Source organism: Danio rerio, chromosome 17, assembly GCF_049306965.1.
Source record: "Danio rerio strain Tuebingen ecotype United States chromosome 17, GRCz12tu, whole genome shotgun sequence".
In the NCBI taxonomy this organism is placed as follows: Eukaryota; Metazoa; Chordata; class Actinopteri; order Cypriniformes; family Danionidae; genus Danio; species Danio rerio.
In genome coordinates, this window is record NC_133192.1 from 37,932,501 (window position 1) to 37,939,393 (window position 6,893).

Here is a 6,893-nt window from a genome sequence, read left to right on the forward strand (position 1 = left end):
CACAAGCTGACAGTTAAACAGCTGTTAAAACAGTTAAGAACATATTTTAAACTTTAGATCTGTAGTGTCTGCTTTTTGCTGGCTCTATGTGTGCGGAGTAATACACAAAGGGTAAAGGGGCTGTAGGAGTGCTGATATTGCATAATATCACACGGCTTATAGCCAATCAGATTTCAGAACCAGACTGAACCGTTGTATATATATATATATATATATATATATATATATATATATATATATATATATATATATATAAAGGCTTAACTAGGTTAAATAGGTTAATTATGCAGGTTATGGTAATTAGTCAACTCATTGTATAATGATGGTTTGTACAGTAGACAATCAAAAAAAAGCTAACTTAAAGGGACTAATAATTTTGGCCTTTTTTTTTTTTAATTAAGAACTGCTTTTATTCCAGCTGAAATAAAACAAATAAGACTTTCTCTAGAAGAAGAAAAGAAAAAAAAACATTTTATAGGAAATACTGTGGAAATACCTTGCTCTGTTCATCATTTGAGAAATATTTGAAAAAAAAAAACTTTCTTAATTTTGACATTATTTCTTTAAAAAAACAAGTATTTTGCTTGTCTAGAAGATGTGTCTTAATTTAAGAATTTTTAGACAGTTGAACTAAAAACAGCACAACTAATCTATTAAAGAAAAGCAGTGTGTCACAGAAGAACCATTCTGGGGTGCACAAAGAAGCTGTCGATAAGGAGTTCTTAGCAAAATCTTTTTTTCTGTGTGAAGAGCATTTTAATACTCTATAACCATGTTCCGCTATAAAGGATCATGTGTGAAATAAAAATGTTTTATCAACGTTAGGCTAATGAAATCATCAATCCCCATAGGTAACATTTACTTTTAAAGGAACAGTTTGCTAAGAACCTAGTGCCTAAGACCAACGTTTACCGAGATAAAGATAAGTCTCTATGCAGTTTTACTCTACTTTTACTGAACTATTGTTGTATTTACCTACTTCTAACTTTTATATTTTAGTTACAAAGTATTCATTGATTACAGATACAGAAAAGTTATGGTTTATTTTTTAAATGGTTTCATTTTAATTTTAGTTAAAAAATAATAAACCTGCCACTATCATTCATTCATTCATACACTCACTTAAAAGTAAATAGATAAGTAAGTGAATATTTCCTTACATTTATTTAGTTCTTTTCTGGACACTCAAAGTGCTTTACACATTGGGGGGGAGGGGGGGGGGGTGGTGTCTTCATTCAACACCAGTGTGCAGCATCCACCTGGAAGATGTGACTGCAGCCATATTGCACCAGACCGCACACACATCAGCTAATTGGTAGAGAGGAGATAGGGTGATGAAGAAAATTATGATATGGGGATGATTAGGATGGACAGATTGCAAATTTGGTCAGGATACCGGGGTTAAACCCCTGGTTACACCCCAACTCTTTTGCATCCTGGAATTTTTAACAACAACAGAGAGTCAGGACCTTGGTTTAATGCCTCATCCGAAAGACGGCACTCACTGAGCCATGTACTGACTGGGCGCAGCCCTGCTTAGCTTAAGTGGGCGACCTTGTAAAGCAGGTTGCACACCAGAAGCGGCGATCGGCGCCACGACACGGCGCGCACATGACAGTTTAAAGTATTACACACCAGACGCGAACATTCGAATGATATTTAACATGAAACTAATCAGATGGCGCTTTGTGGTGCGGCTGAAAAATGAACTGCGTCCTGAGCTGTGGACGGGCGCCGCTGACAGCCGCCGACTTGCGGCGCCGCCGACAGCCGCCGACTTGTGGCGCCGGTGTGTATATCCCGATAGAAACCTATGTTTAGAATTCTAAAATGCATGGCGCTGCGTGGCATTGTGCGGCACGCCGCTGAGCGGCGCTTCTGGTGTGCTACCTACTTAGGAGTTGCAGAGAGCTAGTTGCCGGTGGTTTTATTATGCTGGCAAAACTCTTTTTGTTTGTAAATATATAAAATTGTACTGTCCTGTTTAGGTAATTCTAAATGTTTTGTAATTAGCCTCAAAAAAAAAAAAAAAAAAAAAAAAAAAAAAAAACTTTGATGTACTTTCAAATAATAATAATAATAATAACAATAAATAAATAAACTTGTTGAAATGTTTTGCTTAGCTTTGGGAGTTCTTTTTAAACATCTTTAGGCAATCCTCTACATTTTGTACAAAGTAGTTTCTCAACAACAACAACAAAACCATTATTTTTTTAAATAAAAGTTTAATGTGTTAAAAAGCCAAAAGCCTATAGTAAGCCTATGTTTAGAAACTACAAACAGCCTACATCTAGACAAAATTGCCTACATTATTTAAAAAAGTTACAGATCATCAATACAAGCAAAAATGTAAAATATAGGTAAAAATCATGTTAAAAAAAAAAAAAAATTCCCATTGGTAAGGTGGGATGCTTTAAATCAAAGTTAGACCCAGACTCTTCATACAGTATCTCTTGCTTTATTTAGGAACATAGAAAAGCTTTGACTCACTTTTTACTTAACACTAAGTAAGTTACTTTAATATATTATTTGTCTCCTGAGCTGAGGGTTTTTTCATATACTCTTGCATCGAGTCGCTTAAAAGAGCCTTTAGTAGGGATCCTTCAAGTGTGGAATGATTTGTTCGTGTGAATAATGGATTGAAGCTTCTTACACTGCAGCTGATGACTGACTTGCATTACAAAGCTCACCTTCGCATGAACCCAGTCATATTTGGACACTGGGGCTTTTCTCATGTTTCCTCAAAGCAGACTGAGTTACAGACTCTGGCTACTGTGAAGCTCTTCTTCTCCTGTAAGTGGAGCTGCCGAGAGCCTGATGACGTAATGCTGAGCGATCAGTAAAAGCTCTGATGATTTCAGACTCTGAGAGTCATAGACAGCACCATCATCATCATCCTCATCCTGATCACATCATGCTTGCTTTCTGATTATGAATAAATCTGATAAATCTCTGGGTCATTTTTGACTCTAAATTTGACAAGCAAATAAACTCTGCGATTAGAGCCAGCTTCTTCCAACTAAAGCAACTAACTTTCGTTTAAAGACTTGGAGACTGTTATTCACGCTTTCATCTCTTCTAGGCTTGAATATTGTAATGCATTGTACACTGGCATCAGTCAGTCATCACTCTCAAGCTTACAGATAGTCCAAAACGCAGCAGCCTGTTTTTTGACAGAGACAAAAAACAGAACATATTACCCCCATCCAGGCCTCTCTTCACTGGCTCCCTGTGAAACAGGATTGTATAGTTTTAATGTATGTTTTTAAAGCTCTTAATGGACTCGTCCTGGCCCATATACCGTATCTGAACTCTTAAGTACGTATTCTCCCCAAAGATCCCTCAGGTCTTCTGCTCAGCTCCTGCTAATTGTTCTTAAATCCCGCTTGAAAACATAAGGAGACAGATCTTTTCCAGTCTATGCCCCAAGTCTTTGGAACACATTACCTTTTATTCAAAACCTACACTCAAAAAAATGAACTTTCCCTATTGTTAGTTTTACTAAACCCATCCTTGTTCACATTACATAAAACATAATAGTAATTAAATTAACATAAGTTTACCATGTTATTTCTACAAAAATGCAGTACTGTAGGCTTTACTTAATAAGGGTTTGACAGGCCAACTTAACATTGTTGAGTAAAACGCAAAAACCTCTTAAGATTGGATATTTGCTGATACCGTAGCTACCTACCTGGAGGCGGAGCAACGGAACAGTCAGAGAGAGGAACATGTGAAGCACATGAGGAGGAGAAGATGGTGGCTTTGTCAGGTATGACTATTTCATTAATCTTTAGTGTTAAATATCACCAGGAAAAGTGATGTGAGTGTTCACAGAATTATGTTAATTTATTATATCAGTGTATTATAGAGTCTTTTGAATTTTAGCATTTTTAGCCTGTTATACTGACTCGTGTTTCTCAAGGAAAGCATGTGGCAGTGCAAAGACTGCAAAATAACCATCACAACTAGATCACAGTTGTTGAAACACTATAGATTAGTGCATAGACATTGTGGTCGCGGTATTCGTTTTTCATGCACTTATTCTGACTGTCGCTGTAGGTTTAAAATGTGGAGTGCACTACACAGCCATCTTAATTGTAGCCATGCAAAGGAGAACACGGGGTTACCTGCAAGTGTAACCACATTCAATTGCCATGCGTGTTCTTGCAGCCATATAGACTCAGAATGGGAGTATTTTAGTCATATCTATAAGAACCTGAAAACAATGAGACAGTACTTTGTATGAAAGCTATTCTTACTATAATCCTGTGTCTTAAATTTACAGATTGCTACTGAATCAGTCGAATCACTACTGTCCCACTAATTCAAACATTTTTCAAAACTGGATGGTTACACCAGCAAGCTGGACAGCATTTACCGTACAAAAGAAGAAATTGCAAAACGGAAAATTTGAAAACTCATGGCTACCATCGACAAGGTTTGTTATCTGTATTTATGATGCTTGTAAATAATTTCCACTTTAGTATGGTGTTTTTTTTCATTGTATATACCTAATGTCTCTTTTACAGAATGATGCCATCTCAACTTGGAGAGCTTGCATTCTCAGAGCACTTTCTGTGTATCTTAATGAAGACTATTAAAACCTCATGAAGGAGTATACAGTAAGTATAGTTCTCAGTCAGTTAATATTTAAAATGCCATCACATAAATTCACATAATATAGTCAAGGAATATCAATACACAAAGTATATTTACCTTGGGGTTGTCAAATGAACAGACTTCAGCACCAGTCTGCACTGAAATAAAAGATTGTTATGATGCTAGCATATTTCTGGGGAAATTTTGAGCACAATCGAGCAGATTCTCAAGCAGATTTGTCTAGGCAGATTAAGGTGGCAATTATCAGTGTTGCCAATCACAGTCACATCTGTTGAGCACAATAACACTGGCCAATTGAATTTCTTTGGAAGAATGATGGTTTCTTCACATTTTTTAAAATTCAGTACAGAAGCCTGTACTTTTGACCACCCTAACAAACACAGTAAAGTAGTTTTGTAAGTCACTGCAGGTGTGTGATGTGAAAGATTAAGGAATGGACAGTTGATACAAAATTCTTTAAATTTACAATCTGTATTTTTGATGTAATTAAACTGACTAAACAGTGATACTGCTTTTGTGTTTTGTAGGCGACAGACTTTGAGAGAGACATGGCCAATACTGTCATTTAAATCTACATCGTTAAGCCTGAAGGTGTAGAAGTCTGTGACCCACCATCAGTTGCTGGACTGATTTTTGAGGGAGTAAAAGTGCTTCAGAACCTTGGCGATGTCACCAAGGCTTGTTCTCTTTCTTTGAGAGTCAAATACAGCGTGAATCTCAGTTATCCTTCAGACCTGAAATACACTTTTGAGTTTTTCAGAAAGTGTTGCTGGGACTTGCACATAAACTGTCACACAAAATACAAGTTCTCAAAAACAAACTTGTTGGCTGAATCAGTACATCATTCTGGACGAATGAAAGAAATAGAGGAAGAAGCTTTTTTGAGACACTTAAATTGTTTCTAGTTTTAAAATTAAGGGCCAATTTTAAAGTTATCTTTGTCGATGGCACCAAAGTTTTAAATAGAGTTCTACAACTTTAAATGGTTATAATTGTTTGATTATTTACAAAGATTCAGATTTTCAGTTTTATTCTTTTCTTTGCTTTTTTTAAATTCTTATGCTGCTTGTCTTAAACTTTCCTTTTCTTTTTCAAAGTAAAATTTATTACTTGCAGTTGCACATATTGAAAGAACATTTTGGTCAATAGTAAAACTTCTTTTATAAATTTTTTTATGTTTATTTTTTTTTAAACAAGCTGTTGTTTTGTGGTGGTTTTCATAAATAAAGGTCAGTTGTATACTTTAACAATATATTAAACCTTTTGAAATATCAGCAATTGAGCATTGTAGCATTTTGTGACACTGGAAAAAAATGTCAAATTACTTTTGTAAATTTGCTCTTATACATTTTTCTTCCAATATTTGAAGTAGCACATTGTAAGAATGTTCACTATTGACCAAATGTTGCTTTTGCATTTTTTTTCTTTCTTTTTGTACTTTTATTTGAACTGTTTGAGAATGTTTACAAAAATAGAGGCCAGTTTTAATGTTATTCTCACTGTTGATTGTAACGATCAGAAATGAATTTTAGCAGTATTTTAACATTCCATGTACAACATTTTTCAAAGTAAGATTATTTCAGATTCTTAAAGCCAGTTGCACTTTAAAAGACCCTGTAAATGTTAACTGAAAGCATCTGATGTTTTAGTGTGTTTGTTTCAAAGGAAATTGAAATTGTTTTATGGGTTTTTAGCAGTTGTATGTTGCAAAACATTGCAAAGAAAATAAATTAATTTTGTTTCTAAAAATATGTTTGATTATTTAAGTTTTACACTTGTAGAGTACATACATTAGAAGTGAAATATATATATATATATATATATATATATATATATATATATATATATATATATATATATATATATATATATATATATATATATATATATATATATATATATATATATAAAGTGTTCACTTTACATACTAAAAGTTCATAATTCTAACATAACATTACTAAGTAAAATATACATAAAACTAAAATGCAATGATGACACATCTAAATGGGTTGAATGTACTAAGAAATATTTTGTAAACTTTACCTGGATTTCTTTAGTTCATTTAACTATATTGTTACTTGTAGAAACTACTCAACAAGGTTACGTGGAACCACTTGACACTCTTTTTTTATGTAAGTCCAACAAATCATTTTTTTGAGTGTACCTCTTCTCTCTGACAGATAAAAAGTATTTGTTTTTTCTTTCTTTTTTTAGGACTCATTTATTATACAGACTTTTTACATTTATTTTCAGTTTAAAATTTCTTATTG

General features: G+C 34.0%; 1 long non-coding RNA gene across 1 annotated transcript; it reads left to right on the forward strand.

The window, feature by feature from the left end:
• Positions 1-3,713: 3,713 nt before the first annotated feature.
• On the forward strand, positions 3,714-6,372 carry LOC141378440 (uncharacterized). Its single transcript, XR_012393076.1, has 4 exons — positions 3,714-3,772; positions 4,289-4,441; positions 4,533-4,625; positions 5,151-6,372. It is a non-coding gene; the product is annotated as an uncharacterized lncRNA (long non-coding RNA).
• The last annotated feature ends 521 nt before the right edge of the window (positions 6,373-6,893 follow it).